Source organism: Vulpes lagopus, chromosome 3 (assembly GCF_018345385.1).
Source record: "Vulpes lagopus strain Blue_001 chromosome 3, ASM1834538v1, whole genome shotgun sequence".
NCBI lineage: Eukaryota > Metazoa > Chordata > Mammalia > Carnivora > Canidae > Vulpes > Vulpes lagopus.
Window position 1 is genome coordinate 153,558,314 of NC_054826.1, and position 22,446 is coordinate 153,580,759.

Sequence of the window (22,446 nt, forward strand, 5' to 3'; positions counted from 1 at the left end):
TAGATCTATGTGATATCCTACAGCTATTTAAAATGTATTAACTTGGAGAATGCCTACAAACTTAAGTGAAAAGGCAAAATAAAAAAAAATAATCTGTTTTTCATAATCCTATTTTTATAACAAACTAAAAAAATAAGAAAACACCTTTTCCACCCTGTCTCAGCTTATATACATATGTGTGCATATATAAATAGGCAAGAGTAAAAAATTAATCATCAAGTTCTTATAAACTGAGATAAGGCATCAAAGAGAAGATAGAGATTTCTTTCCATAAAAGTCTTTATTTTTAACATAATAGAGCAAACACATTTTATTTTGTGATTTGTAATGAAACAATAAAATTTTGAAAAAGTGGCTGGCTCAGAGTTTTCAGTCTTTGAAGAAGAAAAATTTTGAGACAGCCCAGCATATGAACCATTTAGACCCCTTCTGGGAAATGATATAAAAGCAGAAATTAGAGGTGTCTTGGATGTGTCCTTACATAAGGAAGGCAATACAGTTATAGCAATACCACAACTTAAGAATAGTATTTTTCTCATGGCCTGCGTTGGTTAGTTTTATGCGTCAATTTGGCTAGGTAATAGTACCCAGTTATTTAATTAAACACTAACCTAAATGTTGTAGTGAAGGTATTTTGTAGATATGGTTAATATCTATAGTCAGTTGACTTTAAGTAAAGGAAACTACTTCAATAATGTGAGTGGGCATCTTCCAATCAGTTGAAGAGCAAAAACTAAGGTTTCCTATAAAAGAAATTCTGCCTCAAGATTGCAGCATTAACTCCTGCCTGAGCTTCAGTCCTACCAACCTCCTCACAATTTTGGACTCTCCAGTCTTCATAATCATGTGAACCAGTTCACTAATGTGTGTGTGTGTGTCTGAGAGAGAGAGAGAGAGAGATACTATTGTTTTTATTTCTTTGGAGAACCCTGACTGATAGATTACCTAACTTTAAAATGTAGCCTACCTTTTATAAAATTATTAGTCTAAACAGATTTTAAGCATTTATTTAAAATGTTTTAATAGTGAACATCTAAATCAGTTGCACATGGACTAAAGTGCTGATTCCTTTTTGTAGTTTTCAGGTAAAGTCTTCTATGGAAGCTAATGCTGTCTATAGTGTGACATCAGCAGCAACCCTTTTTTTTTTAAGATTTTATTTATTTATTCATGAAAGACACAGACATAAAGAGAAGCAGAGACACAGGCAGAAGGAGAAGTAGGCTTCATGCAAGGAGCCCAATGTGGGATTCGATCCTGGTACTCCAGGATCATGCCCTGGGCTGAAGGTAGGTGCTAAACCGCTAAGCCACCCAGGGATCCCAGCAGCAGCCCTTGAAACAATCTCCTGGACCTTCTAAGAAGAGATACCCATCTATTAACAGAAACCTCCTGGGTCTCCCCAGAAATGTCAAATAATGTTTTAATAAGGGCAGTAATTTTTATGAGATATTTTTAAAGTGCCTCTATATAAACAATGACCTAAAAGTGAAGAAAAGCAAACAAATGAACAAACAAAAACTTCACAATAAGTCCATTTTAAAATGATTAAGATGACAAATGTCATAAAGTAAGTTAAATATGGGACTAATACTCTGATACTTTTTATGTAATTAGCTTTATCTTTCAACAAATTAGTAAATAAAATAACCTAATTGTGAATCAATCTTTCATCAAGTACAGAAATTCCTCTAAGCCAAGATTGAACTAGACAGATAAGATTTTTAAATTTTTGCAATTTCAGTGAAGATTGTAATTTTTTTTCATGTACTCAAAAAGGCCTTAAGCACATAGACCATTATAAATAGTGAATCAGAAAGATTGTTTGACATAGGGTTATCTCCTTTTCATTTATCTCCCTAGACCCATCTCCTCGTGCTAGTGCCCTCTGGCCTTATTTCCATTGGTAATAATCTGTAATTTCTGCCATTTTCTCTTTTCAATACCTCCAAGAGTCAGATTTTCCTTAGGACATATTACCTATTTATAGCCATTTAGAACATTTTACACCAATTGGCACTTTGGAGCTGTATCTGGCGGTGTAACTAGCATTTACAGGGTTTCTGTAGACTTTATTACATGGTATGACATTAGATTGATGGACTGTCTCAATCTTATTCTATGTCAATTGTACACTGATCCGTGACAGCATAATGGATATGTGACAGTGTTTGGAAGGGTGAGAACGACTACAATAACATTTTGGGGAGGATGGGTATCAGAGTTCCTTTTAATACTCTTCTTAATTTTCCTCTCATACTAAAATCTTAAAAAGCTGCCAACATAGGATATGCCAATTTCCTTTATTAGAAAAAAAACTGGTACCTGTTTTAGACAAACAGTATTAAGTATGATGGCAAAATAGCTGTCGATCATGCTGAACAGGGCTATCAGGCATTCCCTGTAGCAAGGAGACTTCCAAGGACCCTCTTCTTGGAAGGGAATCATGTTATGCTGCAGTCTGGGTCAAAGGTTATTACATCTAGGAAGATATTCTCTGTTGAAGGAGGAGAAGAAGAAGGGTTTACTGCTCTCACAGCAGGGAATTACGCAGGACTTGCCTGAGGAGATAGTTGAACCTTCCCCTAAGCAGACATTTGGAGGCTGTGCCAAGGAACATGCTTCTATGACTAGCCAGAGAGCCTTTGAACACACGACAATTTCAAGTTTATTTACTGTTTCAAAGTTCCACCGATGTCCTCCCTTGAGGGGCAGGAAAAAGAGAGCAAAAACATTTTCAGCTCTTTCCTCCCTTCTGAAATGTCATAAATAATACCCTTAAGCCTGTGCCTTTTGGTTTTGTTGGTGAGACAGGTGCCAGGAAGCTTCAGGGTAGTGGCAAAGACAGGAGAAGTTAGTTGAGCTGTTAATAATAAGTGAAAGACACCGAAAGGGAGGAGCTCACTTACCCTTCCTTGGCTTTGTTTCAGCAGGAACAGGAGTCATTGTTAACAGAGCTCAAACAGGTGGGAGGGCAGCCTGGAGGCTGTGATATGGTAATGAATACAAGACACAGAGACTTGGAAAGGTGCTCAACTCAGCAACAAATGACCAGTCAGGGATGCATGTGCTCTAGTCTTTGTCCAGAGAAGTTCAACTGAACATTTGGAAACTGGGTGAATCAGTCTTACTCACTTAAACTTTATTAGGAGCCATGTGATGCTATTATTTTTGGAGCGAATGCGTGTTCTGAATTTTTTATTCATTAAGAGATGTATAATAAAAGATCTTTAATTGCAGTGGGTCAATGCTAAACATGTATGCATGCACACAAGTATACACACACCTGCCTACGGTTCTCAGTCTTAAAAGAAGTGAGGACAGTACATAGAACACAAAGGTAATGAAGGCCCTGAATGTGCCAGTGGATTGCGTCAGAGAACAGGAAAGAGCAGGACTCAAAATCCTTGTCAACACCGGCCAGAGAAGGCTTAACCCAAGCTGACGAACACTAAGAATCCAGCTGCAGAAGGGTCAATTGCGCTCATGATCATTGCATTCTACTGCTCTCCAGGACTTGTTTCCACTCGCAAACATGTTGACCCCCATCCACATAGGTACAATTCCCCATGGCTCCAAACACAATGGAAATGATCACCATGACTCTAATTCGAGTAGATAATAGAATACCCCACACAAAATAGCTTACGCAATTAAGAATTGATTTATGTGCTCAAAAAAGTTCAGGGGAAATGCTGGCTGCAGAGAGGCTACTCTATAACAGTGTGACCAGATCCTTTCTGCTCTACTTCCCCAGAATTATTTTCAAGATGGCCATCAGCAGCAGGCTGGACTCAGGTTTTCTCTTTAACATCCGATAAAGTTTGGAATAGAATGGGTAAATACAGAGGTCATAGCAAAGAATGGATATATTTTGGATGGAAAGAATGGATATATATATATTTTTTTAAGATTTTATTTGTTTATTTGAGAGAGACAGAGCAAAAGAAAGGGGAAAGGCAGAAGGAGAAGGAGAAGCAGACTCCCAGTTGAGCCAGAAGCTCGATGTAGAACTTGATCCCAGAACTCTGGGATTATGACCTGACCTGAAGGCAGATGCCCTGGATTTTTTTTTTTTTTTTAATGTTTCTATCAAAAAAAAAAAAAAAAAAAAGAGAGAGAGAGAGAGAGAGAAATGGATACTGGGGGCAATAAGTAAGAAATGCCAGCTGCTGATCCTGTCATTATGCTTCCTCCCACCATTTTGCATTTTAAGTTTCATCCTCCTTCATATCAATGATTAGTTGGCCAATCATTCATTTAGCCAATTAATCAGTCTACGAACAATTATTGAGCAACCACCTTATGGCTTGTGTAATATACTAGGAGTACAGTAATGCATTTCCACTCTTGAGGAACTCTCACTATAGTGAGAAAAATACCAAGTTTAAATTAAAATATTATGCATAAGTGCTGATTATGAGGATATATACAAAACAGTGTGGCAATGCGTCTGTGCAGGAAGATGTCAAAAGAAGGTTTCCCAGAAGCTGGATTTACACTTTGAGCCCCATGGGAGTTCTGCAAGCCAGGAAGCAATTATGGGCACAGGAAGGAAGCGGCATGATAAAAGCACCCTGTGTTTCTGAGGAACACTGAATGGTACACAGTAGCTGGAGGAGAGATTGTAAAGATGGGAATCATGGAATTTAAACCTATGGAAATGGGCAGGATCTTACAACTTCTAGTCACACCAGCTGACAACTGAGAGCTCACTCCAGTCATGCTAGACGATGGCAGCCACAGGGAACTGTTCAATAGCGATCCAGAATGGGGCCAGCCTGATGTGGGATTGCTCAACAAATGTTTGCCAACTATCTGCTATGTGCAAAGACCTGGTCTCCACAATCTGACTGCACCTGGAGGCTTTCCACCAACTGGAAGTACTCTGAATCATCTCTCGCAAATGTGTCTTCTTTTTTTTAAGCCCCTGTTCACTTCCTTTGTTCTTTTCCTTTTAAGATGATCTTGCCTTTTTAGAGGACTAAAGATATTCACACCACAAAGGAATTTTTGTATTCACCCAATTTAGTCTTCAATATGTGTCTACCTTTACATTCTTTTTCAAACCCTAGCATCCAATTTCTAATGATATTTTTCTCCTCCTCTTCCCCGGTTCCCAGCTGTCAAGCTCCCCACAGGAATGCTCAGCACTTTCTGATGAAAGATGTTCAGCCAACCTAGTCACTGGTTATTTCAGTGTTAAATATGCTCACGATTATGCCTGAAGGAGCCCGACATGGCAAGACCCTTCCATCTTCTCTTGCCTCCCTGGTGCTTTGCTCCATCATTTATTACTTCCCATTCTTATTATATTCCTCTCCACTGACTCCTGCCCATTGACATTCAAAGATGTTCAGATAATTCATCCTCCCCAAACAAAGGAACGAGGAAAGTATATATTGATTCTAGTCTCTTTTCAAAATCCTTCTTTATGTGAGAGTGGTTTATCGTTGTCCATTTCATATCTTAACTATCCACCCGTTCCTTAAACTATTGAAATAAACTTTCTAAACAGGTTTGACCACATAATTTGTGGGACCAATATACCAGAGGAAATTATAAGGCCCTTGGTTCACAAAGCAGGAGAAAGATTTATTTTTCTCTAATTCAAGGTGTCTTTCTCAACCTGTCATAAGGCTTTTTGTCTTTTAATGTCATATTTTCTTGGGCATAGGGATATTCAAAGAATGAGTACAGATCCTTCCAGGTCCCCAGGGTTCCACCTTGAGACTCAGTATACAGGGCATATGCCCAGCCTCAGCCTTCCCCACTTGTGTCTGTACCCAGGAAACCTCTAGGGTGAAGCCCAACAAGGACAACACTGTAACCAGGCAAAAACCCTACTTAAATGTGTCATCAGCTTCCCCTGATTATTGCAATAGCTTTCTACTCAACTCTCTACATTGCATCTCCAGAATATTTCCAACAAAATTATCAGTCATCTTTTTAAACATTTCTGTGTACTGAACCCTCCAGTGACTGATTTCCCTCTCAGTTGGGGTAAAAGCCAAATTCCTTAGAAAGTCTGCTAACACTGTGTGTTTTGGCCCCATGCTATATCTCCCTTTCCTCATCCACTGACTTTCTTCTGCTTCATAAGCCACATTGGCCTCTCTGCTATTCCTCAGCCATCCAAACGTGTTCCTACTTCGTTGGGTTTGCCCTTGCTGTTTATGCAAGAAAAAGAATTCTGTTGTCTCACATATGTTAAAGGTTCAGGGTTAACAACCATCAGGCAAGGCTCAATCTTGATATCAAGCAGTAGAATGAGGAATCTGGCTCTCAGTGCTGCAATCAGCTTCTCACTTCTCATTAGTGATCATTCCAGTCTTGCCTCTCGCAGGAGCCATAGGCTTATCAACCTAGAACACTGACAGAGTGTCTCTTTACAGTAGGTCCAGAACATTTGTTTGAGAGTTCACATTGAAACTTTTAGGGTTATATGCCCATCTCAAAAAAAGAAAAAAAAAGTGACTAAAGTATTTGATACTTTGACTATCCAGAACTGAATTATGTGCTCACACCTGGAATCCATGGGAAAGGAAAGAGAGTAAGAGACAAGTGCTTCCTGAAAGGAAAATATCTTAGTTCTTAACATAAAATATATGTCAAATGCAGCTATTTAATGGAATATTGTGTTACCATTAAGAGTGGTCTTTTGGAGAATATTATATTTAACGGCATAAAAGTCTCATGATATAATATTAAATTTAAAAGTAGGATATTAAATGAGTAAGAATGAGTGAAAGAAAAAAAATGCAAATTCTGGGGGCGCCTGGGTGGCTCAGTGGCTGAGTGTCTGCCTTTGGCTTAGGGCCTGATCACAAGGTCCTAGCATCGAGTCCCACATTGGTCTCCCCACAGGGAGTGGGCTTCTCCCTCTGCCTATGACTCTGCCTTTCTCTCTGTATCTCTCATGAATAAATAAATAAAATATTTTTAAAAATGCAAATTCTGGAAAAGAATAAGTATATTAAGAGAATAATCCTTGAATGTAGGAATTATGCAAGGAATTCATTTTATTTCCTAATGTTAATATTTTCTACTATGATCATGTATTTCACAAAAACAGAAATATTCTTAGATGCTTAGATGAAGAGATGAGGGTAAGCATAAAATGCAGAGTTCCTGAAGATAGCTTTTGTAGTCTTGGCTTTGTGGGTGCTAACCCTGGATTCACCAATGACTACATATAACCTTGTACAAGTGACTTTACTTCTCATACCTTAATTTCTTTATCTGTAAGGTACAAATGATAGTGCCCTCTTCATGAGGAATAATTGATCTCTATAAAGTGGAGCATTCAGCTCCATAGTAAGGACTTAAAAAATGTTATCATCACTAAGGATTAGACCTGGAAAGAGATGGGCAAAAAAGAGAAACATACTCCAACATTTTATGTGAGACTATCCCTTCTTATAGAATGCTCGTCTTATAACTTTTCAAAGTAACTTTTGGGTTTGCCTTTATAACCAGTGGCTGAGTTTGATTGATCCAGGGCAATAAGAACCCCAGCCATGTGAGAAAAAGAACACCCCACGGCTTAATTTTACTTTCCTGCCAAGAATTAATCTAGGGTCCTTATTCAAACACTAAGAATATCAGATTGCTATCATCATATCAGTCATCAGGAGATCAAAAAAGAGATAATGTAGGCTATTTAAGCCACGGCTATGGGCATCCTTCAGGTAATTCTACAGAATTCATTCTAGCAAGAATCCTTACACACACACTTTTTTTTTTTTAATTTGCTTCACAGTGAAGTCTTTGTGGCCCTTTCGTCTACTACCCCAACCATTAAGCAGGTGCCTAATTTTTTAAAGAAAATAATTTTTAACTTGTGCCTATCAGATGAGAAAACAAGAGAGAAAAATGTCACTGGCTGCTGCCTATCAAATAATTGGAGTCCTCCTGAAGAGGCCCTAGATGACACAGCAGCGTTAAATAAAAGATAAAATGGAAACAAGACTCTTTGAATAATACTGCCTGAAAGCAATTTCCTTCTTGAACTAGGGCACTGCGGATCTGAAAGCCACAAATTTTAGAGAATCATGCAGGGCTTGAGACTTTGATTGTATAGTTAATAAAGGATAAAAAAAAAAATCTTCATCTCAGGCAGTTGATGACATGCAAAACAAATTCAAGATGTTCAGCGACAAAGTTGCAAGAATTCCAAATAAAAAATGAACAGGAGCTAAGGCTGTTCTTTTAACTGTTCACAAACTTAGACCTATAGAATCAGATGAATTTTTTTTAACCACTATATTGAAGTTTGGGGACAGAGACTTATTTTAGATATTAATTCTCAAGATGCCTGTGTCATCTTTATACTGCCAAAGATTTCACAACAAAAATAAATGCCTAAGGATTTTTAATGTATCAAAAAAAAAAGAAAAAAGAAAGAAAAAAAAATGTTCTCCAACTGGGAGTGTGTTTTAGGAAGACCTCTCCTCCCTTTCTTCTACTCATTCTCTGGAGTCATTGCCTCTGTGTGAAGGAAGCCAGTATATTTGACTTTTAGCTCAAGCCAGTAAGCCCAATGTTCCCTGATAGCTTGTGTTCTTTCCCAGAATCGTAAAATTTGAACTTGAGAGAAAATATATTTTATATTTTTAAATGTAGTCACTCTGTTATAAGCACATTCTTCTGCCAATATTGATGATATTAAAAGGTTAATGACAAAAATATAAGGAATGAGCCAGCCAGTAAGACTCCAGGCAGAAAGAGAATTGTCTGGCCAGATGATATAATTCCAAAAAGATAAAAGGGGTTAAGACTCCATTTAGTCAAGTACAGCAACAGGATAGCAAAGCTCTAAAAATTAAGTTTGATGGATATAAGCAAGAAAGGAGCATACCATAATTTTTAAGAAATGAAAGAGGAAATTTTGGAGACTGGGCACAGAGTTGAAGAATGGGATGAGTCTTGCCTTGGTGGCAAGATCTGCGGCCTTTCCTGCCTGATTGTGTCTGTAATTGTCATAACCATTTTAGAAAAATATCTTGAAAACATTCTCTTAATGTATATATTTTTGCCTCATTTTGCTAAATTCTGGGGAAATCCTTAGATGCAACAAAGGTCACTGAACTTTCTTATTTTTATCTAATGAAACTCTTTTTTTATGCTAAATTCTTATCAATGTGAATATTATTTCATGTTTTTAGCAATCACAGAGTGTTTATGTTCTACTCGTTGCATCTTCTTAATGAAGAGAACTTTGCTATATTCTTGACCTCTTTTTCCCCCAGATTATTTTCAACCAGGATAAGCCAATTGAACTCAAATCCGTTTCTCCTCTGTGCTTCATCAAATCCATAATGGGGGCAGTGGTTGGGATGAGAAGGGAAGAGTAGAAGCCTTTGCTATGAAAAATAGTAAATGAGTTTAAAAGTGGTGTCCTCACAACCCTTTTTATCTTGTCAAGTCATTGTTCTTTTTTTTCCTTAGGAATTATTTATGGGTAGAAATGGAGATTTTATTCTACTAATATAATCAGACCATTCAGGGACAGGAATGCAAGATTCTGGACCCTTGGGCAATGATCTTATTTGACTGATACTATCACCTGGTCTGCCCTGTGGAAGTAAAAAAATCTAAAATCTCTTTGCTTAATTTTTCTTGTAAAGAGAAATATGACTAAATGTCTGCCAGCTGATAAGAACTAATGCTGCCATGGGGACAGTTGATGGCTGGAATATTTTAGTTTTAATATGAAATTACATAGACTTCAGGGAAAGACAATCAAAACCATAATAAGATACCACCTCACACCAGGCAGAATGGCTAAAATTAACAAGTCAGGAATTAACAAATGTTGGCAAGGTTGTGGAGAAAGGGGAACCCTTTTACACTGCTGGTGAGAATGCAAGCTGCTGCAGCCACTCTGGAGGACAGTATGAATGTTCCTCAAAAAGTTGAAAATAGAGCTGCCCTATGACCAAGCAATTGCACTACTGGGTATGTACCCCAAAGATACAAAGGTAGTGGTCAGAAGGAGCATCATTGTAGTGTCAATGTAGTGTCAATGTCATATATATATATATATATATATATATATGTGTGTGTGTGTGTGTGTGTGTGTGTGTGTGTACACACAATGTAGATATAATGGAATATTACTCAGCCATCAAAAGATGCAATCTTACCATTTGCAATGATGTGGTTGGAACTAGAGAGTACTATGCTAAGCGAAATAAGTCAAAGACAATTATCATATGATTTCACTCATATATGAAATTTAAGAAACTAAACAGAGGAGCATAGAGGAAGAGGGAAAATAAAACAAGATAAAATCAGAGAGGGAGACAAACCATAAGAGACCCTTAAATCATAGGAAACAAACTGAGGCTTGATGGAGATGAGGTGGATGGGGAGATAGGGGTAACTGAGTGGTAGGCATTAAGGAGGGCATGTGATGTAATGAACACCAGGTATTATATAAGACTGATGAATCACTGAACTCTACCTCTGAAACTAATAATATACTATATGTTAATTAAGTGAATTTAAATAAAATTAAATTTACCAAAATTACTTAGACTTAATTGTAAATAGGGCTTCAGGTATATATCCAATTTTATCTGTATATGTGTATATATATATGTATATACACATACATATACAAACACATATATTAAAATTACATATTTTAATATATAATTAAATCAGTCTTTCAATCTGATTTAGTTTTTTCAAAGTTTCATAAGGAATTTATTTTGTATGACAGAATGAAAGAATCTATCTTTTCTGTGAATTTCATAGGTAAGTAGTTTTAGAACCCTCTAAATTTGTATCTAATTTATAACTGTGAGAGAATTTCCTTTTATAAGAATGACTCAGTATGAAAGATCTAGTGGAGGATCACTGAGCAAAGAACCATATAGCAGTTACCAGTCTCAGAAAAGGACACTAGATGTTCTGGCCACTGCATCTTGATATTGGCATTGCCAAGGAGAACACAAATCAATCAAACACTGGATGGGACAAAGTTTTGCTCACATAGAGAAGAGAGAGCAAGATCAGTTTTCATAGTGGGAATTGATTCCCCTTGGCTAGTGGGTTTCTCCCAGCAGCACACCCAGGATAACTCATGTATCCCTCTTGTATTGCAGTAGAAGGACCCCATTTTCTCCACATAGAGGATAGGTATAGCAGTGGGGTCAGCCAGGTGTCATAAGAACCACATGCTTAAGCAGAACAAAAGGGGACATATTGAACATGAAACAGCAAAAGATATTCCCACACAAGTTGATAAATCTGGCATAGGCTATGTAGGCTCTTTTTCACTTCGTAAGGAAGTATTTCAGGCCCAAGATCCATTCTTCTGTGGCTGAGTGGGAGCCAAAAGACACAAGACTGCCTTTCCCAACAAGGATGAAAAAAGATCTTCATCCATTAGGTAATCTGTTGCAAGGATAGTTGTCCCCCTGGTTGGGAAGTTTTGGTTATAACTGTGAAGAAATGGAAACATTTTGAAGAGACATGTTAATACAACCTTTTAATGGTCAGAGCCATGCCATAACTATGTTGTATACTCTGACTGAAGGGACCAGTTTCTCATCAAAATATCAGGACCATTTTCTTATTCCAGACTCGATTTACTATCAATTTCTTTTCTATCCATGGGCACCAAGATGACTTTCATAGTTTCTATTTTGAAGGAAGGCTTTGTTATATATGACACTGATTGGAAGGGAGGTCCAAATCCATGCCACTCAGAATCAGGGTCAGGACAAAGATAGATACTTAAGAATGGGGTAAAGTTAAGTAGCAGATTATTTAAGGCCTTCTAAGGAAAATTTTATCCAGTTTCCAGTTGAATTCAAGATTTAAGGCACCAAGTGGTCATGAGAAAAAGCTATCTGCAGGAAATTGTATAGGTAGATGATTGCCAGTGGGGAAGTACAAAAAAGGGAATAGGATTTCATAACCAAAGATTAGAATTTAGTAGTAGAACATTTACTCCTGGATTGTGTTGGGGTTTTTTCATTTTGTTTTGTTTTGCTTTATTTTTTTGTGGCTACACAATTGGGATTTATTCTCAAGAAAACAACTCAAAAGCTGAATCATCAAGAAATCAGGGCATCAAGACCTGAGTAGAACCAGACGTAAAGCTGATCATGTTTCACCAGTGATTTAGAGTCTCTTAAATTATCCATTTTGGGGACCAGGGTTGATTGTAGAACTTCAGATCAAGAAATGCAGAGCATATCAAAAGGCAAGGGTGAATGAACTGGGCATGCCAAAATGGCCAAGCAAAATCAGTGTGTGTGTACATTAATTCTTACAAAAACTACCATCCAGTGCTCTCTTCGACAGCACATATACAAAAATTACCATCCTTACCAAATCTTATTTGGTTTAGTTAATATATCTAGATAGGTCCCACATTTTTCTTAATCCTAGAAGCTCAACAAGTACTGAGATTGAGAAAAGAAGAGATTGAGGTTAGGAATTTTCCCGCAGCATCCTTAATCCTAAATGGTCTGTTCTTGATTTAGAGAGACCGTCATCCATTGCCTATCTCATTGATTAAGGAATTCTCCTAGCAAATGATTGTCTCCTCTGAGATTCCAAATCAGCAGAATTCCCTTTCTTCTCTAAAGTTAGAGTCAAAATCCTAACAAAGATCTTAGCACAGGTCATAGGTTGAGTTCTATGAGAAGGAAACTGAGGATAATTAAACTTTATAGAAAGGAGAAGACAGCAAGATGTAGCAAAAGCAGTAGTTGAGTTGTAATCTTGGCCTGATGGCAACTTTTATCAGTGACCAACCCCACAGAGAAACTCTGGAGCAAAGCAACCTGTTAATGTTGTTCTGCACCAGGTAGACTAAAATGACCTGGCGTTTATTTACAACAACATCAGTCAGTTGGTGTGAGCTGCTTCCATAAGGTCATGACCATGGCCTTGAGCAAGAAGTTGTCTGCAGCTGAAGCCATCCCTGAAGGTGCTGCAACTCGAGCTGGCCGGCCAGTGACAGCACTAGAGACTGGGACAAGTTTTCTTTGAAGGCAGCAAGTACTGCCTTGAAGGAGATCTGGAGACAGCATCACAGAGACTACCACAAATTCCCTTTCTGTTATGATAATGGCTGTGTTGAAAAAACAAACAAACAAACAAAAAATGCGCATAAGAGTAAGTCTCTAGTTACATCTAAAAATTCACTAAGTAGGGATGCCTGGGTGGCTCAGCGGTTGAGCGTCTGCCTTCAGCTCAGGACATGATTCTGGAGTCCTGGCATGAAGTCCTGCATCAGGCTTCCTGCGTGGAGCCTGCTACTCTCTCTGCCTCTGTCTCTGCCTCTCTGTGTGTGTCTCTCATGAATAAATAAATAATAAAATCTTAAAATAAATAAATAAAAATTTACTAATTAAACTATATCATTATTTTCACCTTGCAATTAATATTAATTTCTACATACATTTTCTTCTTTATAAAATAAGGCTCTCTAGGCATTTTTCTCCCAAGTAGTGGTGGCAAAGAGCCTCAGTCATAGAATATATCAGTTTATGGCTATGGACTCGTTTTTTGGTTTAGTTCTTTGTTTTTTAATGTGGGAGGTGTCAGTTGGGAAAATTTCTAGTCAAGAGAGACTCGGGGCAGCTGTAAGTGTTGTAGCAGCAGTGTACATATGTATAGTGTACAAATGCACAATGTAAACTTCATGGTTCAAAATCCACTCAAAGTTTTAATAGTTTTAGGGAAAGAAGTTTCAAGACCCAGAATCTAAGAAGGAAGAGTCTGTAATATTCCATATTTCTAGCCTATCTGATGTAAGCTCTACCATTAAAAGACCATTCATTTTATTTAAAAAAAAATTTAATGAGATATTTTCTTTACAACTTAAGATCAGAGCTGGCTTAATATTTCGCAAGTAAAACACCATCAGGTACAAATATTACAAAGGATCTGTGAGCTTTCTAAGTGATCTATATCATGTTGTGCAATTCAAATATATACAATTTATATAAATAAGGAAGAACCATTCGCTTTAAATACACTTTTCTGAACATTCTGATACTTGTGCAGTAGTTGTTGCCAAGGATCCCAGTTGAAGAATGGCTCTGCAGAAACACTCTTTAGAAGAAAAACCTGTCTCCCTGACTAGTGGCATGAAATGTTAAGTGCAGAAAAGTAGGTAAAGAATTGCTCTTCACAGGCCCCCCGGACTGAACTCCTTCACAGAGTCCTCCTGCACCCATGGGGATCATAGGTGAGTCTACACTGCCTAATCCTAGGATCCACATCTGGGAGAACAGACCAAGTTGATCTCATCCAGGACAACTGACTTTTCTCCTTATTAATTCCTTATTTAGCTGAACTATAAATATTATTAAGTTTTTGCTTAGGAATTGCCAGAGCACCATACTGTTCAACAGATGAGGTTGGTGTGTTTTAATTGTATGCACTCTGAACACGCTTAGTTTAGCTCCCCCTCTGTACTCCACATTTTCCTAAATTCCAGTTATTGGAAAGACCTTTTTCCTTACAACTCAAGGCACAGATTTTCTTAATTTTTTTCTGTTGGTTGGGGGAAGGGTGGGAGGTTGGTTTGGGGGCATGTGTGAGAACAGGAGGATTATGGGGGTGGAATGGGTTATGACACATTTTCATTTGCAGCTGCTACAACTCCCCTGCCTTAATCCAGCCCAGATCTCAGCAGAAACCTAACACCATTCTGGTGACCTTAGAACTGCACCAGTGCCTCACATCACCAAATAAGGTAAGTCGTTTGTTATCTGAGCCATAAATATTTACATCCACTAGTGACAAATGTATAAAGAGTGTGGAGTGACTGTGTAATTTCAGCTGCTCTCCTCAAGCCTGTCAATAGTTTCTCTTATCTCCTGAAAGCCCTAATGACTGATGTGTGCTAGTTGAATAAAAATGTGCTCCTCAGCTTGTTACCCTCCTCTAATTGTTCATTATGACCACATTAGTCACCTCAGAAGTTTTTATTTTCTTTTAAATTTAAGGCCTATTACGTGAAATTGTTCAGAGTGGCAGACGTGCAGTGGACTCCTGGCCTCCCTCATTCGTTCATACGCTCTATCCCCATTGTTGCCCTAAACCAGGAAATCATCACCATTTCTTCTTCTTTCTTCACTAACATTAATAGTGACAAAACAATTCCTTTTTTGTTTCATTCCCTCTTGCATATATTTGGCTTGGGAGGCTAAGTCTTAATGATGTGTCTAAGCAGTGTTTAGACATATGCTGATAACTTTCTAAATCAAACAGGTAACCACACCACAAAGTGGTTATGATATTAAAGTATTTTGAAGCAAGCACAGTGAAAACTCTTTCAAATATGAACTGGCCTGAAACTGAGCATGCTAAGGGTAAAGAGGATCCTCTTTTATTCTTCTATCAAGAACTGGACTAGTAAGAAAAAATGGAAAATCAGTAAGATCATGCTGTTGGTCTTCTCAACCAGGCCATTATGCAGAGCTTGTATTTCTATATAAATACTAAAAAAAGAACCCCAAAGGTTAGATAAAGAGATAAAAATATACTTAATTAATTTGAAAGATGAGAATTAACAATAGCTAAACATTTGGATAATTCAACTTTATTTTTTTATTTACTTTTAGATTTTATTTATTCATGAGAGACAAGGAAAGGGAGGCAGAGACATAGGCAGAGGGAGAAACAGGCTCCCTACTGGGAGCCCGATGTGGATCTCCATCCCAGGACCCTGGGATCACAACCTGAGCCAAAGGCAGACACTCAACCACTGAGCCACCCAGGTGCCCCTGGATAATTCAACTTTAAAAGACCTAAGTCGGGCAGCCTGGGTGGCTCAGCGGTTTAGCGCCACCATCAGTCCAGGGTGTGATCCTGGAGACCCAGGATCCAGTCCCACATCGGGCTCCCTGCATGGAGCATGTTTCTCCCTCTGCCTGTGTCTGTGCCTCTCTCGCTCTGTGTCTCTCATGAATAAATAAATAAATAATCTTAAAAAAAAAAGACCTAAGTTATTTTTGTTAAAAGGATGAGTGAACTACTGCTGACTAACTACACAAATGCCTTCATCACAAGCATAACCTTTGAGAAAAATAGCTACAGATTTCCCTAAAACACTGTGATGGCTTGATGGCTAAAATTCAAAGGCTAAATTTTAGATCAGCCTCTGCAGGATTGTTCCGGTAGATAGAATTTGGATTTAGTAAGAACTTTAGCAAACCCTCAGAAACAATGAAGTTGATAACTTGCAGAAATCATACCTGGAAGGAAGACTCAACTCCCAATGCTTTGCAGATAATTTGAGTGTAAAAAATATTAGTTGAATGAATGAATGAGAAGAGAAGTTGAGAAAAACAGGAAAGAAAGGATCTTAAGAGAAAGGGCGATCCTTAAAAATCTTCATTAGAAAGCGTGTCAGGAATTTAGCTCTTCTCATCTTTGTGTGTGTGTGTGTGTGTGTGTGTGTGTATGTGTGTGTGTGTGTGAGTGTTGTGAGTTTGCATAGCAGTGACTGATCAGGATAACACTGGTTTCCATGAGTCAGTGGCTTATAGGAGATTAAGCTAGAATGGACTGCAGAGATGGAGTTCACTTAGGGGGGTTTACGTTTGTAACCTTAAAAATTATTTGGAATTCAGTTACCTGAATTAACAGCCATGTGCTCAAGATAATTTTCAGTAATACGTTGGCTGCTATTCAGGCTCAGGAACATAACTTGCCTCTAGAACGCAACTCCGTCTTCACCTACTGCTCAGCCCTCTACTTTCTAAATATTCAGTACCCTCTTAATGTTTCCTAGCTGAACAGAGTTCTTGCCTTCCTACCAGGGCTTTATATCCTCCTTGCTCTCAAATTATCTTTTCTTCCCTGCCCAGCAAAGGGCCCGTTTCCTAAATTACTTCTTTTCAGCTTGATATTCATGTGATTATTAAAATAATTGTCACTATGACTTACAGATTTGATCTCCCCAGGATATTTGCTTTTTAAAAAGAGGAGTTTGCTAATCCAAATTAATTTCTAATTGTTCAAATATTTATATGAGAAGAGGTAGAAATATTTTAATTAGAAGACCTTTTGGTGGCTCCATCTACTCATCCCTCTTTGGACTGGGCACCCACTCCAGCACTTACTCAATTCCACCAAATAGTACAACATACAAATCAACACTGTTCAGTTTCATACGGTCATACTCTCCTATGTTCTTTGGCAAATGTCTTTTCATCACAAAATTCCCAGTGGTTAGAGAATTATAGTTAGACAAATGCAACAAAGCTTAAAGGAGTCACCATTCAAAATAGAAGTTACAAGGGGTGAGAGTGTCCATTGTTGGAGATAATGTTCCATGGAGGCAGACCACCTGAGATCAAGTTATATCACCTTGGGACAGTCATTTAACTGCTTACTCCCCATTTCCTTATCTGTAAAATGGGAAACATGCCATTGCTCTATGGATTTAGGAACTAATGAATGTGAACATGCTGAGAAAAATAAAAATCTCAAATAGAAGCCATTGTTATTATCAGCCAGTAGAGAGTTTAAGTAGAATACTTAAGGTATAATCACTATTCTTCAGCCACATCTCCTTTGAAGAACAAATCTTCTGAAAATATGATCAGTATTTCTTATTTTTATCCATTTTAATTATTTTTTTTGCCCTTAAAATGCAATTCAGTGTTAAGACTTCAAAATAAATAAGCAAATCATTTTTGTCCATCTTTATTCCACTTCTCAGACTTTTTTTAAGTTTGGGAATGAATATTGTGAGATAGTATGCAGAGTATGCGGGGAGACTTAATAAATTGGCCAGAGCACAGAACTTACAAGTCATAGTCAGAAGCCCTCAAAACTAGCCTTGATTATAGTTTTTCAACAATAGACCTTGGGAGTGTCACCAAATCTCACTGAGCCCTGTTTTTCTTATTGTTTAAAGGGAGATAATTCAGCCATTTATTCAAGAAATACCTTAAGCACAGTCTATGGCATCAATGATGGAAATATAATTTAAATTTTAAGTCTGCTCTTTCCCCTGAGGGTTCATCTGCCCTATCTCATAAGAATTTTTTGAGTATCAAGTTAGATGTATAAGAATATGACTTGGCAACTCTAAAGTTGTCTATAAATAGATAAAATTAAGTCTTCATCGTGCAGAGAGCTACTTTTAAGAATGGCAAACAGCAATTTTTAATCTTTGGTGAACATATAACCAAAGGCATAGGTATTCACATATTCAAATAGGGCTTCCCAAGAAGGTCCATGGAAGTTTTGTCTTATTTTTTAAATCAACAAAAGGCTTAAATGCCAAAAAAAGGGGGGGAGGGCAAGATAAACAATTGAACTTCGTTTGATTCTATGATCCTCTAAAAGCAAATGTCAGCAACAATAGTTGCACATTATATTTGAATAATAATGCTACCCTGTTCTTTATGTTATTTGAATGTGTTCTAAAAAGAGCCATCTTATGTGGTCACTAGCAACTTAAATAAATCCAATTTTAGTTAACTTCTTTGGAACTTATAAGTCATGAGCTAGGCATGCATAATGACAAAATCCTTTCTAAAACTTAATTTAAGATTCATTAGTAAGCTAGGTTATAAATTATGATAATACATTTTCATAGAATCAGGTTTAAAATCAAAGATTTGGAAATAAATAAAGAGAAAAATTATACTTAGACTAATGAGTGAGCAGGACATGCCTTGAGGCCTTTTGGTCTGAGTTACGTGTTAATGGTGAAATTTGGTTGTGTTTGGTTACATGTTGCCCCATTTGGAAGGAGGCTGATTTTTTTCAGTCAATGTTCCTTCTTCCACTTTTGCCTTTGAAAGTCCCCAACAGTTCCAGTTACATGTGCATGGCATATTTCTACTTTGAAATGATTCATTATAGTCTCATACTTATTTCAGACAAGATTTCTACCTGCTTTAATACAATAGAAATGTGTTCTATGTGATTTGAAAAACAAAAGGTGAAATTAAACAAAACAAAACAAAAGAACTGTGGATCAGAGTGTCATGAAGAAAACATATTGCAGATCCTGAAACACCTAATCATATTGCAGCTAGAAGGGTTCTCAAAAGTATCAGTGACACAAGAAATGTCTTTGGGAATATCTTCATTTTTATATATGTTTTTTTTTTCATGAAGTGCTTCATTATTCATATATTATGAACTGTTCATAAGATTTGGCATAGATTCTCTCCTCCAGGCACTTTGGTCTCCAGTGACCTGTTAAAATGGTCTTAGCACGTTCACAAGGCTTTTCATTGCAGTCCAGCCTGTTTGTAAAAACGATCCATCAATATCATGTTCAGATGACAGTCTATGTAGAACCTGCCTTTGCTTAAGCAGCCTGTCTAATGCTGAGAGCGTAGAATTCTATCCAGGAATGACATCTTGAATAAGTTTGGGTTGGGGCATATTGCATTCTTCTTCAAGACTATTTTTTTTTCCTTCTCTTCAGACATTTCCTTGCTTTTACAAGGCTATAAAAATAGGAACACATTTTTCTTTCCTTTGAAATTATGTTGGCCCCAGTTTTTCTCTTCTCTGGGGTACGAGATAATTAAATCTGCATGCAAAGAAGGAAATGTTTACAAAGCCATGATTTTGATGTCATGTGCTGTATTCAGCCCAATATCTGTGACAGCCCATCCAACCTCTGCTTGTTGACATCAGCTGAATTATCTGGGCTGACATTTATGGAGGCTATCATTTATAGGACTTTATGGTTGTCTTCCAAAAAAATATGCAAAGGAGTTCTCCAAAGGTAGTTTCACAATTGTTACCCATATTCTGAGTGATTCCTGTACTTGCAGGAGAAGACATGACTAATTAGACTGAATTAAAAATAGCCCAGAAAGCTGTCAGTGACAGATATGCATTACATACACTAGCTCTAGTCCAGATGCTGGAGATACAGCAAACTCTCCTCCCTTTTAGCAGCCCTTAATTGAGCTTCAAGTTGGTTTTGTGTATTTTTGAAAAGTTTTAATGGTTCCAAGAAAAAAAAAAAAAAAGGACTCACTTTTTATTCTTTTTAACATTACTACTCCATTAGTAATCTTTTCCTCTCCCAGGGTGGGCTGGCTGACATGCAGCATGTGCCTCTTCCCTAGATGTGATCCTGTTGAAAGGGGTCCCCACCACTTCCTTTCTCCTTCAGCACTCTTCACTGCATGCCCTAAGTCAGCTTATGTTCTTAATAGTAAAAATGCAAACAGACCCCAAAAGGTATGAGTTCATGTGCCAGGGAACTGAGAGGAGGAAGAAATCCAAGAAGAATATAAAAATATTGTTTGCCACACACCCTTGTAATCTATGGCATCTCAACCTTTTATTCTAGGGGGTAGAAGGCTGAAAACAGCTTATTTATTTGTCGTTCTTACAAAGAAGTGATACCACACTTGGATCCCTTCTTTGTGGCTTGCCTAAGAAAGCATTATTCACCATAGCTGCATCTAATTTTATGAACCTAGATGCCAAGCCTTGCATTATATACATTTAGAATATCACCTTATTGTTAATCCTTTCAACAACACTGTGAGGAATATATTATTATCCCCATTCTACAATCATTGAAACTGAGGCATAAAGTGATTGTTTCCAACCCCTAAGGTAAGAGACCTAAAACACAGAAGAATAAAGACTCTAGGCCTATTATTTTTCCCCTAAAGGTCCATGATCTTAAATGCTTTATTATATTCCATTCTTAGAGTAACAAAGTGAAGAAAAAAAATTATTTTAAGGGCACCTGGGTGGTTCAGTGGTTGAGCATCTGCCTTTGGCTCAAGTCATGATTCCAGGGTCCTATAATCCAATCATGCATTGGGCTCCCCAAAGGGAGCCTGCTTCTCCCTCTGCCTATGTCTCTGCCTCTCTCTGTGTGTCTCTCATGAATAAGTAAATAAAATCTTTTTTAAAAATCTATTTTAATAGCATCCTTTTATAAATCATGAGAGTAAGAGCTGATGAGGTATTCCAGTTCTTTCTCATTTAGTGGCAGAACTAGAACTCCAGCATTCAAGTCACCAAACTTGAGTACATGTTTTGGGCAATAACCCTCCAGTAATAACAGCACATCCTTGAAAAAATAATCCTGTTAAAGTACACTATCTAGATTAAGTTTAGGTTTTACATCTGTTTGCCATTTTATACCTAATAACTAATAGGATTTCATCATTGCACACGTTAAGATCAGAATTCTGAAATTTAAGACTGAAAAAAAAATGAAATTTAAGACTGTAAAAATTGTGGCCCCCTTCACCTTGAAGCATGTGAACTAATGCATCTCTGCTTAAACACTCCTCTCTGTCATATGGCTTTATTCTTATCTTTCTGAATATTCCAGGTGCATTTTCATTATGTTAGTAACTCTGGAACGTTTCCCCATTTCTTCTTCCCAATCTTATGACTTGTCATTACCAGCATGTTCCAAAGGAGGAAACTGAGGTACCTAGAGGTAGAATAAGTTGCTTAACTTATTTAAATTATAACTTCCTTAAAGAAGACAGTATGGTTCTGTAGTAAGATCAGCGAGTTTGAGCACAAGAGAGACCTAAAGTTCGACTCTCAGTTCTGAAAAGCATTAGTTATGCAAATTTAGTTAATTACCTCTACCTCTCTAAACCAGTTTCCTCATTTGAAAAATTGGGGTAACAAAGCCTAACTCATGGAGTCATAAGGCTCAAAACTGAAAGTGTTAGACCAGCACTCAATACATAGTAGGCTCTCAAAAATGTTTAGTTCCCTTCTATTTTGTATTCCATACAAACACCCAGGAAATGTTTGTTGTCAGCCATAAAATTTTGACTCAAGGATTCATTAACATAGAGAGCAGCCTGAGTAAACCACTTTTTCCCCAGCACTTAAAAATGCTTAGTATCCAGTTGGGGATATGGATTCAAAATGGAATAAAACAACTTGGCAGGAAGATCTCCTCTTTTCACAATTGCTCCCAGCCTTAGTGAGAAAGCAGGCACAGTAAACCATTCCCCTGTTTCTTCAGGAAGAAATATAAATCTGGAATGTCAGATGGTCAGGAAAGAAGAGAGAGGAAGATAAGGGAGCTACCTGATGGAAGGATAAATCTCCACTTGACTTATGCCCAAAGGAAATCTGGGTTAAGTTATTGGGGTTCAGGCCCAAATGCTTTTTTAAAGCATCATCCACAGACACAGCTTCCCCAAACACACTATTTCATCAGATACTAGGAATTGGATTTGGATTATATAGAATTGTTTATCTTCAACTACAATTTTTAACAACCATGTAAGCTAAAAATTCAAAACTTCAGTGGATAGTATTTGACAGAAAGATAGGAGGAAAAATATCTAAATCACTAAGCATTGAACTCCCATATATTAAAGCTGTGAATGATATATATTCCCTTATACCTGCCTCCCAGCCAACAACAATAATAATGGCAATGAACTCTTATAGCCTTCTTATAGTGAGTACCATTACCCCTTTCATAGA